The sequence below is a fragment of the Equus przewalskii genome, chromosome 10 (genome assembly GCF_037783145.1).
Source record: "Equus przewalskii isolate Varuska chromosome 10, EquPr2, whole genome shotgun sequence".
NCBI classification, from domain to species: Eukaryota; Metazoa; Chordata; class Mammalia; order Perissodactyla; family Equidae; genus Equus; species Equus przewalskii.
In genome coordinates this window covers 10,936,535-10,953,114 of record NC_091840.1, presented here as the reverse complement: position 1 = coordinate 10,953,114, position 16,580 = coordinate 10,936,535, and the positions used below count along the sequence as shown (strand labels likewise).

Genomic DNA, 16,580 nt, shown 5'->3' with positions numbered 1-16,580 from the left:
TGTAGATAAAGAGTTCTGGTGAAAAGAGTTTCTTTGCATTGCCCAGAGAAAGTCTGAAAGTGACATGAGCATTTCTGTAGATTAGCTTCCAACACACCTGTTTGTAAATATTTGAGTCACTTACTGGCATTGTTGAGCATATTTCTGGTCCAGGAAATCTTCCTTCTTTGTACTGCTGGCGGAACGAAAACTTAGTCATGGTATGCCTGAATGACCTTCACGCTGTACCTCCTCCAGAGGCAGAGAGGCGGTGAGGTAACCTCAGTCTCAGCTGACCGGCTATCACCTGCTTTATAAGATGCCAAGGGCTACCTATGTAGATTCCCAGGGTGGAACAGTAGGAACAAACCAGTGTCAATGGTTAACCCAGATTCCTGGTGTCTGGAGCTTTTCTTCTCTTTATTATTAACCAAGCAAAAATGTTACCATTACCCAGCTGTGAGCACCTAGTTCATGTGTCTTCTATGGGGAGAGTGAATAAAGGTAAGCTTCGCTCTATTTTTGTTATTCTACAAAGTCACTCAGCCTATATTTTGCTCATGTTGGCCTCTTTGTTTAGAGAGCAGCCATGCTCTGTATCCAGCAATGTAAGTATCAATGTTGAATTAAATGCAATTAAGATAATTTAATTTCCTATCCAAGTGCTTTAAGTAGGGGTCAGTGTGTTATATTCCTTGAGTTCTTTTGAAGCTTTGGTCAAAAGTAGTTTCAAATTGGTCTTTGCAGAGTCTATTAAACAGATCTTATGTGCCACTAGACCTGTAGATTTCTAAAAGTGACCTTATTCCACAATTTCTTTCAAAAGCAAATTATTACATCTTGTGTGTATGTATCCATTTATGAATACATAGCTTCAAGCATTGAAATATGCATTTACAACCCCCGTAAAAAAAACTTCAAGAAAAACAGGTTATTTTTTTCTGAAAATTGTATATAATGAGAGAAAATAAAAGAATCCATTTTTCTAGACTGATTTTAACATAATTAGAAGTAGAGAACTTTTTTCTTGTCCATTAAAATCTTAGAACTTTTGTCGTTGATTTTTTATGCAGAAAAGTGTGGACTTTTTGATCTTTGCTTGCTGGATACCATGAATTCTCTCACATATCTAGTTGAATTATTTCCCTTGTTGGTGGATGTAGGTGGTAAACTAAAACTTTTCTACAAACCAGATGGATTTTGATCATGTGCATTATACTCATATAGTTATATGAACTGAAAGGTCTTTGGGAAAATAAGACTGGAGTAATTCTTCTGCGTATTACTCTTACAAGAGTCAGATCCTCAAGGAGAAAAATATATATTAATGTATCTTTGCCACTTTACCTTGGAAAATGTAGGCAAACCTCTCTCTAGGGCTTAAACCACAAACGTTTTGTAGAATACCATTTAAAAACTTCCTGAAATTAAGCTGACAAGAAGTTTAAAAGTGCATAGGGTCCAGAGTTCAATTCAATTCAAATCAACAGAGAGAGAAAAAGAGGGAGAGAGACAGAGAGACAGAGACAGAGAAAGAGAAAGCGACAGACAGGAGAGAAATAGAGCAACTAATAGATGTAATTCCTGTTTAAGTTTATTTTTAGAACATGAGAATTGTGGTAAATCCAAGACATCATCTCATACTAAACAAGACCATGACAACATTTAAAACTGGGAGAAAAGACTGGAGTGGGAGGAGCACTCAATATGCTATTTTGATGCATTTTCCTAAATAAGTATATTTTGACTTTCGAGAGAATAAGAGTTTTCAAGGTTATTAAAAAAATATTTTATTCCATTATACATGTTAGTGGTAAGTCCAAGTTAAGACTTGGACATAAATCAGTTGAAAATTATGAATTGACAAAAAGTGTAGTTTTGCAGAAAATGATTGATATATAAAGGATATTTAAAGTAAATGTTTGGTACCAAAACACCCATATATTTAGTGGAACCTTTTCTTTTTTGAATTTGTAAAACTCTTCATTTGGAGAAACTGTTCAACTTTTGTCCCCTATGAATTCATCCTCGAGTATTCTATGTTTCTTCCTTGTACTAGGAAAAGTGGCCTCAAATCTGACTTTAGGAATAGCGGATGGAAAATTTCATTATTTCAGGCATCACATAGACTATAAATATTTCTATGATGGGGTGGGGAAATAAGCATTTTAGTGCTTACTATGTCCTGGATGCTTAAACTCTATATTCATTGGATCTTTGTCTCAAATTTGAAAGGAGCTATTAAATTCATTTTATAGATGAAGCTTAGAGTTTCCAGTTTCTGGCTGTGAAATCTTGGGAAAGTCATGTAACTTCTTAGGGTTGGAAACCAGCGAATAGGGCTCTAAACAAGCAGCCCTACTGAGATGCATATTGTCTTAGTCCTTTCAGGCTGCTGTATCAAAAATACCACAGACTGGGGGATTTAAACAACAAACATTTGTTTCTCACAGATTTGGAAGCTGGATGTCCAAGATGAGGGTGTCAGTACATTCAGTGTCTGGTGAAACCTACTTCCTGGTTCATAGAGGGATGTCTTGTCACTGTGTCCTCACATGGCAGCAGGGACGAGAGAGCTCATGCCATTCATGAGAGCTCCACCCTGATGAGCTAATCACCTGCCCAAAACCCCACCTCCTAATACCATCACAGAGGGGGTTAGGATTCAACAGATGAATTTTAGGAGGACACAAACATTTAGTCCACAGCATCTGTTGAAAATAAATGCAGAAGGTTGAAATCAACTCAGACAGGTTGTTTTCAGTTAAAATTTCCAGGCCTGAGAGCTCCCCTTTGGGATAAAAATGGCTTATCTATACTCTGAAATGCATTGCATCAAAGGATTCCTATGCAGAGATTAGTAAACTGTTGCTTCTTGCTTTCTTAGCTGGCCAGCCTCAGCAGACTTGGAAGAGAATTCTTTTTATCATCATTCTTCAGGCCTTGTGTATCCTGGCCTCTGCAACTATTTAAACATAAGGGGTAGATGACTTTATTTTTCTTATAGTTGCTCTTAAGTGAAAAAGATGGGATCAGGTTTTTTCCTCCTGTCACTCCAGAGTTTATTTTCTACTCTGAAATCAAAGATTCAGATGCGAAATGTATATAGCATTTTAAAGAGGCTTTTCACTTTTATTTTTCATTTTATTTTATTGTTCTGAGGAAGATTAGCCCTGAGCTAACATCTGTCGCCAATCCTCCTCTTTTTGCTGAGGAAGACTGGCTCTGAGCTAACATCCGTGCCTATCTGCCTCCACTTTATATGTGGGACGCCTACCACAGCATGGCTTGATAAGTGGCGCTATATCCACACCCAGGATCTGAACCGGCAAACCCTGGGACATTGAAGCGGAACGTGCAAACTTTACCACTGCACCACTGGGCCGGCCCTGGCTTTTCACTTTTAAATCCAACTTATTCTAGTTACCTTGGTTCCGTATTCACTCTCTTCCAAAAATAGACCTGAAACTGTTCTCAGATGTAAAGAACGATTGAAAAAAGTAAATCATCTGAGTAAGAAACAGCCCCAAATTAGATTTATCCAACAATTCTGCATAAAGAGTGTGATTTTTACCTTAACATGTTCCAGAAATATCACCTCAATTCCAAATTTTATTTTACTTATATATGAGTATAGTAGTAAGACTTCGAATGGTTACACGGTGTTAGATTATATTCCGTAAGATTTATTCTTTTAACTTAAAAACAAACATTCATTTACTCCTCCTTATTTTTTTAAAAAAGAAAAAAGCATGTTCTAGAAACCTGACCAAAAGTCTACTTCATTACGGCAAATTTTAATTTTTCATCATATTCCATTTTAAATGTGAATCCTGTTCCCATGCAGTCAATAATCATTTATTAAGTCTGGATACAAAGATGACAAAGACCTGGTCCCTGCCCTCCAACTGACAGGAAAAGGCAAATCTATAAATAATTAAGGGAAATTCAATGGCCTAGTACCTTGATAGCATAAGATATGATTAGCATATCAACCAATTGAACCTCTTTTTTTCAGGAAAACAGTAGGGCGGTGGCCAAGTTTATGGCATGGTGGGGGTGGTCCTGGGTGTTCTTTTGGTATTCAGAACCTTTAGATACTGAGATATTGTTTTTACTGTGAACATTTTTTACAAGATTTTCCTTTGCCAGAAGCTCACTCTGACAGTTCTCTTCCAATTATTGTTTTCTTTCCTCTACAGCTTAGTAACTGTATTAGTCAGGGTTCTCCAGAGAAACAGAACCAATAAGATATATATAGAGAGAAAGGGATTTATTCTAAGGAATTGTATTAGTCAGGTTCTCCAGAGAAACAGAGCCAGTGAGATACATATATAGAGAAAGATTTATTCTAAGGAATGGTTCACATGATCGTGGGGCTGGTAAGTCTGAAATCTGTAGAGTAGACCTGAAAATTAAGGTCAGAGTTGATATTGCAGTCTTGAGTCTAAAATTTTCAGGATTGACCAGCAGGCAGGAAATTCAGGCAGAGTTTCTATGTGGCGGTCTTGAGGCAGAATTGCTTCTCCTTGCTTCTTCTTTGGGAAATCTCAGTCTTTGATTGGATGAAGCCCACCCACATTAGGGAGGGTCATCAGCTTTAGCAAAGTTTACAAATTGTAAATGTAAGTCACATCTAACAAATATCTTCACAACAACATTCAAAATGGTGGCTGACCAAACAACTGGCATCATAACCTTGCCAAGTTGATACATGATATTAACCATCACAGTAACATAGGGCATTTTTCACCCTGATTGTATTTTGCGGTACAGTTATTAAACATTATAAGTTTGAAACTTCAGTTTCTGTAAAAGAAATTAAGAACTGTACTTTACTAGTTATATACATTTTAAATTCCATAGAATGTAGCATTTTTAGTGCTACAGCTTTTGATTAATGCTATTTGGTCAAAGAGAAAATGATTTCTTTTAATTGAGACAAAAAGCAAGTTATTTTAAAAGACTCTCACAGTCCAACCTTCTAATTGCATTGTCCCCGCTTCCCTTAACTTCACTTTCTGTGCCATATCTCACAGCTATTATATATTCTCTCCTATGTTTTCATGTGGTTTATTTTTCATGTGTACGAGTCCTGACTCCAAATAACTGTGTTCACAGTAGTAGCAACATGCCAGGAGCTACGAGAAGCCACAAGATAAGCATGGTGTACCTTTTAGAAGAATTCGTTTAACCCAACAATTTAGATGGAGAGTAGGAGGAATTAAATAATTTAACTGATAAGCAGTTTAAATCATTATTTTTGTAATGTAGATATTGTGACATATATATATGTACATCAGAATTCAAAACTAGCTTATACTGTATATATCATATATTGTGCTAGTATATATTGTATATTGCATATATTGTAAAGAAAAATCATAAGACTGGAATATTTTGAGCTTGGGCCCAGTCCTTTGTGTTATGATCTCAGATTCTCCAGGATTTGGGGTAGGAAGAAGGATAATGTGCTCATTTCTCTTCTGTTTCTTCAGGATTTTTTTAATGGAAAATTTTGAGAAGCACCATTAAAGGATGATTTTTGCGAGACTAAATTCTTGGGTTAGGTTACTACTTGATTAGTTAGTTGGCTTTGCCCCAGACAAATATCTACTCACCCACAAACTTGGCCAATCTTTTCACAACTATGTACTCTTCTCATCTCAAGTAAGACTATTCCAAACAATGGGTAATTCAGGACATTCTGTCTCTAATTTGGGAAAAGAATTCCAAGGTAACCTCACAAAACAGGCACCTGGCTTAATGGCTGAACCACAAAAATTGTTCACTAGATCTCTGCTTCAAGGTTCTCCTATACAGAAGCGAAAACATTGAGTCTGCTGAACAAGAGCTTACTAGCTCTCCCCAACTAACTGGAAGACGCACTCAGCCATTCCCGATGAGCTATGAGGTCATTAACTGACCTTTCAGTGTTCTCATATGTACTACTGAGTTCTGTTTATAGGCGGTCCAGTACAGTCCTTCCCTGGATTTGCAGCTAAAATTTGAGAAGCTGCCAGAATATCAGAGACTATGAGCTGTACACCAGGATTGTTACATCAAGAAGCCTGCCCTTTTGTATGTTTAGCTTGCCTTTCATTTGGGTCAGAATTGAGTCAACTTGTGGGTGGTTAGATAAAACTCTAGGAGAAAGTAGTATGGCTAATTTGAGCAAATTATCTAAGACTTATGAGTTACACATATTTAAATTTAGGCTTTGTGGGAATAGAAGGCGGTTTCATTTCCTTGTGACTAGAGATTTATTTAACAGTATCAGATAACAATATTGAGCTGAAGATAAGATTACACCATTTGCATTAGGAGTTTAAAAGCTAAAGAAATATTCAGAGAAATGAAACTGAATAAAGCAAAATCACAAACAAGCAGACTCAAAAAAAGTCAAACAGAAGATAACTATGCGGTACTTTACGCTTACAGGAATTAAGACCAGTAGAAATCAGAATAATGCTTCAATGCATTCTATTGCAATAGGCAGAATATTTTTTGCATGCTTCTCCTGCACAATTGTATCAGTTCATTCCCGTTCTTTGCTGGTGTAAAGAGTAGACACTGTTTCTCCAGTTCTGCATGGAATTTGATTGTGATCTGTTGGAGCAGCTTGTGCAACAGAAGCGCAGGAGTACAGAGTGAGCAAAGACAGGAGGCGAGGCAGAGAAGCCTAAAATTGTGTCTTGTAGACATTAGCTCTTCAGAGTCCCCATGCTTCTTTTGGTGTGGAAAATATGTGACTGTATTCATTGTTCACAGAGTAATACCATGATAATTGCTATTCCGTTAGTACAGTATTGTGAAACCTGGTTATTTTAGGCATCAAAATACTAACATTCAGTAACCTCATTGCCAGTAAACAGAATGTTGTCATCTTTTACACTGTGGTTTCATGAATTGAACAATGGAACCTCTTTTCTTCTAAGTAGGTGTACAACACTCATTCCATTGGGTACTAGGTATATAAAGATAAATCCATCAGTTCCTTCCCATTGGAAAAGCCAAAGCCTAGCAAAGGAGAACACAGGCAGAAAAACCAACTGTGCCTGGAGAATTGAGGGAAGCTTTACAGTGTAAATAATACTTGGGTTTTAGCTTGAATAAAGAGAGATCTCAGCCTAATTTATAAAGAATTTAACAGGTTTGGGAAAATGTGAGAAGTTCCCTGTGACCAGTATGTAGGGTTCTTGGTGTGAGGATGGAGGCAGAGTGATAATAAGTGAGATAAAGAAGTAGGTACAAGCCAGGTACAAGGGAAGGATGCCTGTAGTGTGCACCCTTCTTTGCAAAATTACTCGGGACCATAGTTCTAAAACTGAGCTAGTTTCCCATTACCTGGGACTGATTCTACAAATGGAGGATTTAGTAAGAAATGGGGAGAACAGAGAACAGATCAAAGAAGCGAATTAGTGAGTTTTTCCTACTTTATAGATAACTCTTTGGTTCTGATGCAAGGTAGTTTTTTCCAATAAATAAAACTATTTCTAACTCAAAGAATTTGGTAATTGCTTATCATGGTTCTATTTTCTTCTGAAGCTGACCATTCCCTGTCTTTTATTGTCCTAAATTGCTAGGTTAGTTAATGGTTAATTAAGTTAAACGTTAGTGTTAACTTAATGCCACTCTGTATGGAGTAGGTGGTCAGAATATCTTTTCACAGTTGGACAGAGTGCTTAAGATGGTTTTAAGAGTACATCTACACAGACTCAGTTCCTCTATGAACCAAGGGATGAGTAGATAGACTAAAAGAGGGACCATAGTGCAGTGGAAACAACATTGGGCTCAAAGTCAGAAGTCTTCTGTTTTTTTTTAAAGATTGGCACCTAGGCTAACAACTGTTGCCAATATTTTTTTTCCCCAACCCCCCCCTGGTACATAGTTGTATATCTTAGTTGCAGGTCCTTGTAGTTGTGGGATGTGGGACGCCGCCTCGACGTGGCCTGAGCGGTGCCATGTCCGCGCCCAGGATCCGAACCCTGGGCCACTACAGTGGAGCGTGCGAACTTAACCACTCGGCCATGGAGCCGGCCCCAGAAGTCTTCTGTCTTACCATCATTATACACTTATTACTATTTGACAGTAAATAACTCTTTATCATCATTTTCCTCATATATAAAATAAATATGAATTTCCCTAGTGGTTCTGATTCTCTGATTAAGCCTTGATGATTGAGCCTGTTACATATATAATTATCATAATATTCTGATCAGATTTGAACATATATAATGGCTCACACAATCTATGTGAAGCTGTTGTTTCTACATCTGGTTCTGGAGCCTGAAACTGTGAGGCAGGTAGTGGGAAAGGCAGATGGATGTGAAGTGGAGGAAGACAACAAATGCGAACCAGTGAAGATTAGCTGAAAGCCACCAGGATGAAATGGAGCCCATGTCTGTCACTTAGAAAATGGGAGTGGCCAGCAAGGGAATCTGGTGCCGTCCCTCATATAACCCAGGAGCCATAGAAACTGAAGGAGGAGTCGTCCCAGTGGGAACTGCAGAAACTGTGGGTTCGCCTGCTGCCCCAGGCCAACAACATGAGCCAGCAGATCACTAACGATTTTCATGACTTGCCACAGTGCCTCATGCCCTACGCCAACCTTCTGATGTAAAAAGAATGTGGCTATTTGTTCCCTTCCACCTTAAAAATGTCATGCAAAATGTCTCTCATGGCCCAGGCTAATCCGGAACTATGAAGGGAAGGGAATTCTAGGGCATGTACTCCTAGTTTAGCTAAATAAATACAATCCAAATATACCACCTGCCGTTCAGAATATAAAACAAATGATTAAGGCATAGTTCTGGCCTCCAAATAGCTAACCATGTGGTGGGAGAGAATCTTGATTCACTCTGGTATGTGTTACAATAGAACTGCTTTGCCTCTTTTACAAGCGTAAAGTGAGATTAATGCACACAAATAAGCTTTGAAAGTGTTAAATTTTAAATGGTTTTTCAGGATCTCATTTTGGTTCTTTGGCATTAGGTTACCTCTATTTTTAAAAGTAAACACTGAAAAATAAATGTATTCTAGATATTTTAATAAGTTTGCATTCCCTAAGAGCCTCTGGTCTTATTTCACTTCGTAGAGTAGTGGTGCTGAATGGATAGCAACCAAATCTCTACGCTAACCCAGATCCTTCCCTTCACGTACGTACTTACTCAAATCACCAACCATTTTTCCACAGAGATGATGTTTGTCCCACTAGAGTATAACTTACCTCTCTTTTAAGGTGATAAAAATAACAGAGATGTGTTAAGAAAGTACCAAAATTCCTTGACCACTGATTTTGAAAAAAAGCATTGAAGACAGGAAATAGCCTCAAACTGTTATGCCAGAACTTATTATGAAAACTACTCCTTTATCAGCACCATCTTCTCCAGATTTTCCCTACTACTTCTTTATTAGATTATTTTAAACTAACTCATTCACATTAGTCTTCTGCCTCAGTTTCTCTTCCTATGATGCTGACTAGTTGGGTAGATGTTGTATATTTCAAAGACTTCGTGTTTTCTCTGTGTGTCACAACAATAGTGTTACAATGATGGATGGTTTCATTGTTTCTTTGAGAGGTTTGTTTCCACATCCCAAATATTCCATTACCAAAGTCATGAAAAGAAGCTGTTTTTGCCGAATCCTCTATGAATGATAGGAAACTACGTGGAGAAACTTATGAAGCATTTCACCTACCAATAACAAGGAAACATGTCTCATTTCACAGCAGAAATAATATTTTCAATGTACCAATTGATTTTTCTTTACAAACACACAGTGCTAACTACATGCTGTGCATTATTCTAAGTGTTTTACAAATATTAGTCCTTCCATCTTCATAACGGAAGTTCGTTTTTCAGATAAGGAAAGAGGGGCACAGAGAGACCATGTAAAGTCACACAGCTAGTAAATGGCTGATTTTGGACAGTCTTTCTCTATAATATGTGTCTTTAACTATTAATCTAAAGAAACTCAATTCCCCATAAATTCATGTCGGTGTGATTATTAGAGATGATAATTGTATTAATACTTGATTTAGATTATACACCCAGCGGTCAACAAACCTTTGTACACAAGTCAAAGTGATAGCCTGAGACATGCTCAGGCATTGAAATTATAAAGTAGAATAAAATCTTACCACCTGAACCCTGCTCTCTGCTCTCTGATTATTGATTTCTTTGAAGTATTCTATTTTGCATGGCAAGCATTAAATTGCATTTTCTCTATCAAGGCATTTAAAGAATAAAAACAAGCAAATCAGAAACAGAAAAGGAGATGTCTGCACTCTATTTAATGGGCAGAACCCCAGCTGCACCAGCATGGGGATTTGTCATTTTCATCACGAACTAATAAATACAAACAGAATTCTAACAACATAAATCAATAAGGATTTCACTTCATTGAGGAAGTATAATATCCAATCTAAGGAAAGCAAATCTCATTGATGGGAGAAAATGCCATTCTTTTTTATGGTCCTGATGATATATAGGAGTCTGTTGACTTTAATACCAAATATTGAACTAATATCAAATGAGCCATTCGTTTGAGGAAAAAAAATGTAGATAAAAGCAGAGCCCTATGGGCCTCGACAGATTTCTTTGTTTAGAGTAGAAAGTTTCTCCTTAATTAATCCAACATAAAGTAACCTCGTTGTGCCAGTGAATATTAACTTCATTAGTTAGAAATGACTGCTCTTGATATGCCAATATTTACAGTGAGAATTTTAATGGAGAAAGTCGAGGCAGTTTCAGTTTTCATTCTTGTATTAAAGTTACTTAATTAAGAGTAACAGTGATGTGAATTGCCTGTGTTTGCCATTCATTGCATAGCAAATCCTGTATTTCACTGGTTCTGCCACGTATTACAAATGAAGTCAAATTTATATTTTCAGAAAGATCATCAAACAAAAGCCAATGATGAGCATAATAAAATTGTATTTTTGAAAGTAAAATATTTTCAGTATTTTATGAAAGAAAACTACACTTCTAAGAAAGAAAGCTGTTAACATTAAATTTTTACTATTATTAATCATTTTTCAACATTCATCAAAAGAATGTCGGTTAAAGAAAGAAATAAGATGTTTACTTTTTAAGTTGAAAAAAATAATATTGGAAAAAATTTGGCAGCTGCCCTACCCTTAAGACTGTTGGTGCATTCATCTTAAAGATCGCTGAACTCCTGAAGGTTCTAATAAACTTCTGTGTTGTGTTTGGTATTTCCTTTTACGTAGTGTCAGCTTTTAAACTAAAGACCAGACCATCTACTGGTCTATTTTTATTTTTCTTGTTTTGTTCATCTTTACTCTTTTTTTGATTTGATTCCTAATGAAAATAACAAACAACATTTGTGGTAACACTTCAAAGCTTAGAAAATTATTTTACATCAATTATATCTTCAAAACAACTCTGTGAGAGTAGTGAGAGTAATACCAGCAGAATTCTTATTATGGTGATGGAAACACTAGAAGGACCAGGTAAATTAAGTGACATGCTGGTGCATGGCAGACAAGGGAACTCAGGCTCCAGGGTTTCAACGCCAGACCCATTCCTCTTTCACATACCACCCAGCTACTACAGTGTGTTCTCTCCTCTTCTATCTTTGCAGTCAAGAAATCTTAAGAGGGTAACAAGTGCCTTCTTAGTGTAGCATCGGCTTGCATTTTAGAATCATACAGGCCTGGATTTTAATCTAGGCTCTGCCACTTATGATTTATGTGATTTAGGCTTGTGGTTCTCAAAGTATGATCCAACACTAGCAGCATTAGAATCACCTGAGAAGTTCTAAAAAATGCAGATTCTCAGGCTCCACCTCAGACCTACTGAATAAAAGCAACTCTGGGCCTGGGGTCCAATGTACCAGGTGATTCTAACAGACATTAAGGTTTGAAAACCAGTGGTCTAGACCAAGGCAGTTTACCACTATAGAAGTTCCATTTTCTCTTTCAGTTGGGTCAATGATAGCTATGCCATAGAGCTCTTATGAAGATTGGGGCACTGAATGTGAAACTCATACGGAGTAGATAGGTGCTTTAGGAATGCTGACATTGCCAGGGGATTGAATTTTGTTGCAAGGGTTAATTCCAACTCCTTCAATCAACTTGGTCCTCCAAGAGAAGAGAAGTGAAGTGGTCACCTTTCTTGGATGCGGCACTATTCCTAAAGCTGGAAGAGATGACTGTTCTAACTTGTGGGTAAACTGGATGGTACACGCTGGCTATATTTGAAGTAGTTAGTGGCTGCCATTGAAAAGAAATCAAAGTAGGCCCAGTGATTTCTTCTGGTGGGAACTTTAGTAAAAAATCAGAGAGGGGACATGACCTCTGTCTTTGTCACTACCAGTTTATTTGCTGTTTGTTTATGTGATTCTGGCAGTTGTGTCACAATAGCTTTGCCCAATGGTCAATTTTAGTACCATGGCTTGAATTATTTAAAATTGGTCTATCTAAATATGCCTCAGTAGTTCAAAAGTCCTCAGTTTTCAAAAATCTATAAATTCAATTTAAAAACTCAATGAAAAAAGTTTTTCAGCCTATGTCCACCAAAATATATGAAAGTTGGTCTTAGGTAGCTATATGGTGGTATGACCAGGCACAGAAAGCCCATTTCTCCTTCTGAACCCCCTGTTTGCCCTCTTCCTGGACCTACAAAAGTCAAGAACTCTTGATAAATACTTACCATGTGCCAGGCTCTGTGCTGTGTGCTTGGGATCATCCTATCCTCATTTATTTGGCTTTTTTTATGGTGGTGGGGGGGAGATGCTCTACAACAAGAAGTGGGGGATTTAAACCACATCAGTTGGCCACCTCAGTTTTCGGTTTTAGATCGAATTAAGAGTGGTGCATAATTTGTATACGAGTGTTAACTACCAGGAAAGAGAACAGAAGGATGCCTGCTTTTATTTCTGTCTCAGCATGCCCAGATTCCTGAAGTTTGAAGAGAAACAACCACCTAAAGCCATGCTTTTTCTTGTTTATTTGTTTCAATATTTCCCAAAGGTGGGATTCCTGACTTGCTGGGGACAGTGAGAAAAAAAACACCTTATAGTATAAAGTATAAAACTACAGGGTTTCCATAATTGTGGTTGTCTGTAACCAGAGAGCACATTAATAAATAAGCTTAACTCTCTAGGAAGAAGGGAAAATATTTAGCCATAAACCAGACTTACAACTGCACGTAACATGTTTCCAAAATGCTCCCATATCTCTGTTTATCAAATCTATATGTAGATAAAAAGATTAAAAGCTAGTTACTCCATTATTTACAGAGAACACACAGCTCTGACTAACTGTTTAGAATCTCTAGTTGCATCAGACTCAAGAAAAAGGCAGAATGTGATATGCTAACACTTCATAACTCTAGCAATAACTGCTTCTCTCACCCCAGGTCTCGCCCTGCCACATGGTTGCTTTGAGCCCGCAGATCTAGCCCAGGTAACTGGTGGGTTCCACCTCTGTCCAGCCCCAGCTGTCTCATTGCACCTCAAGAAAGCTGTTCAATCATTTGCTTAAGCATTTATTTTTTTAGGCTCCACCTCAGATTCAATCACAACTTTTTTTCCTGCCAAAGTATGTGTGCTGGTAAAACAGGGCAACTCAATCTAGGCAGAACCTGCTGTTTCTGCTTCTGTCCAAAGAGTCCGTGGTAGAAAGACTGATTGCAGTGATTTGGTATTTGAATGGGGCAATTGTTCCTGGTTTTTTGTTTTTCCCTTGAAAGAAAATTCTACAGGCCTGAAAGCTCTCAGATAAGGGGAAAAGTCTACCTGGAAACACTGTGTGTCTTCTCATAAACCTTTAGCTAGGAGAAAACAGATCATCTTTGTTATACTTTGTCTGGATAAAATTGCACGCGTTATTTGTGTAATTGAGGTCAATGAAAACACTTGGACTTTATTCTGCCAAGTACTTTTTGTGGGGGCTGAATTATGGACCTAATTTAGGCACACAGCCCTACTTACAGTTTGAGCTGCTAATTCATTGGGTGCATTTAGCATGTTCACATGCTCCTTCTGATGCTTTTGTTTTCATCTGTTCTATTGGTTGCAGGCTGAGTTCTTTGCTATGTCCGAGGTACGGCTTCAGTTTCCTGCTATTACCCAACTGGGGCTTTGGGAGATACTGCTTTGGGGCTGCTTTGCTTGATTGTAGCCTATACTCTCGAATCATCCTCATCTCCTACTCCATGAAGTGTCACCACTCTCTTATTTTACCCTCTCATGTAATATTTCCATTTAATTTGAGCCTCCAGAGCATTGAACTACACAATGAATAATGTCAATAGGTCAAGTGTTATGAGGGTCTGGGGAGGGGAGAGTTTTAATTTGGGGCAGATGGGAGGGGTGGTTACTTGCACTGTTTAAGCAGACCCTCATTCACAGACCAGGAAAACAGATGTTACACAATACCAAAAAGTCTAAAATTGGGACTGCACCGTCAATCACAGAATCCTGAAGTATCTATTTAAAAGCACATTTGAATGAACCAAAGCAGGCTCTTAATTTTTTTTAAATTTATTTTTTATGGTTTTATGAGTCTCAGCTTCTGTATAGGATCAAAATAACTTAAACAACATGTTCTAAATATATGTTTGCTCTAGTTAGCCTATATATTCAGAATTATGGAATAAACTATATATGCAGATTTACCCCCAGGAAATGTATATCTAGTGATCTGTGGATACCATGAAAAATTGAAGAGCAAACTTTTTAAGGTTTCCATCACCTCTTGATAATGTGATATGCTACAACCTAAGAGTAAGCTTAACATCTAGAATGGCATTTTGGAAGAACAAACTCAGAACCTGACCTCTGCCGGGCAGGTGATTTTATAGTTGGAAATAAATCAATTACTTACGAGTCTATACATTTAGTTGAAAGGTAGTAGAAGATTGCTCAGAGAGGAAGAAATTTCTAAAAGATATAAAATAGCCTCTCAAATGCAAATATGGATGTTGTATTAGTTTCCCAAGGCTGCCGTAACTGAGTGGCTTAAAACAGAAATATATTATCTCACAGTTCCAGAGGCTGGAAGCCTGAAATCAAGGCTGGCCTCCCTCCTCCAAAGCCTCCAGGGGGGCTCCTCCCCTGCCTCTTCCAGCTCCTGGTGGCCCCAGACATTCCTTGGCTTGTAGCAGCATAGATCTCATCTCTGCCTCCATCTTCACATGGCTTCTTCTCTCTGTATATGTTCCATCTTCTTATGACACCAGTCAAATGGGATTAGGGCCTACCCTAATGACCTCATTTTAACTTGATTACATCTGCCAAGACCCTAATTCCAAATAAGGTCACATTCACAGGTACCAGAGGTTAAGACTTCAAAATATCTTTTGGGGAGAAAACTATTCAACCCATAACAGAAGATGATGACAAAGAAATGAGAGTCCCTAGACGTTCCTCACAAAAGAGTAGAGAAACACAATGAAATGAAGATTACCTCACTTTCCTTTTCTTAATAATTCTTTCTATTATTGAGTTTTTAGTTTATGTTGGCAATTATGGAATGGTAAGTTAATATTAGGTGAAAGCATTTATTTTTCTACTTATTATTTTGACTCTTTCATCCCTTTGAAGAGTCATGGCTTGACTATTCTTTTGTAATTTGCCATAACTGTTGGAATTTGATGAGCTGTCAGTAAACAGGCAACTTTAATGCTGATAATAAACAAAATGGAAGAAGATGTTTCACAAAGAGGAAGGGAAAGGCCAAATAAAAAGGGAAAATAAAAAGAAAAATTAACTGTAGATTGAGGAAAGGTAAAAGATGTGAAGTATTCTCACAAATAGTTATCCTATAAACATGGAGAAAATAAGGATTTGAGTATTGACAGAACAGCTCATGACTCAGATTTTCTTCCATAACTTTCTTGTGCCCCAGATAACTGTGTGTTCTGAAGCTTCCTCTATATTTTCCAGACTTCCTAGCCTAAAGAGAAATAACAATAGTAACATTTGCATCTACTTAAGGCTTCAGAAAAAAATCAAAGTGAAAATAAAAGTAAACTTCAAGGAGTGTCTGCATGGAATAACTGACTCAACCCTTTTTGCCAAGACTGTCTTTTGGTCCTTATTTTCACGGCAGCGATAGCAATATTTTCAAGCAGTGGGGGGTGGAAGGTGGAAAGGTGAGAATATCAAATGGATCTTTCCATGAAAGAAAACATTGACGTGCTGAAACATCTGCATAGTATTGATGAGTCAGTGTTGCATTTGTGAATTTGAGAAAGTTGCGGAAGTTGAAAGGACTTGAGCTGCTAACAGTTAGTGAAAGTAACTATTGTATAAACAGACACCATCTAGATTGAAAGAATGGGTTGGCAAAATATTTAAATCACTACACGCATCCACTGTACTTTATTAGCCAATGAGGTAATAAGCCAGAGAAATATAGCCAGCAGAAAAGGTGGGGAAAATGGTAAAATACATTTACCTTATTTTTTATGACTAAATCAAGTTTGAATTGGTAGATTTGACAAGGCTGAAATTTATTATACACTACCCCCCCAGGTTTAAAATAATTTTGGGTCGTTAAAATAGATTCATGCTTGAAAGTAAATGCAAAGTGGGCAAAATGCCATGTTTCCAAGAACATGATGCATCCA

General features: G+C 37.5%; 1 protein-coding gene across 7 annotated transcripts in view; it reads left to right on the top strand.

Annotated features, from left to right (window-relative positions):
• Nucleotides 1-236: 236 nt before the first annotated feature.
• KCNJ16 (potassium inwardly rectifying channel subfamily J member 16) overlaps nucleotides 237-16,580 on the top strand; it is a 51,855-nt gene continuing 35,511 nt past the window's right edge. The window contains exon 1 of one of the 7 annotated variants that reach the window (XM_008522322.2): nucleotides 237-483. The gene's annotated coding sequence lies outside the window, so the exon portion shown is untranslated. The remainder of the gene's footprint in view (nucleotides 484-16,580) is intronic. The other 6 variants (XM_070560130.1, XM_070560124.1, XM_070560132.1 and 3 more) reach the window with 6 other exon arrangements.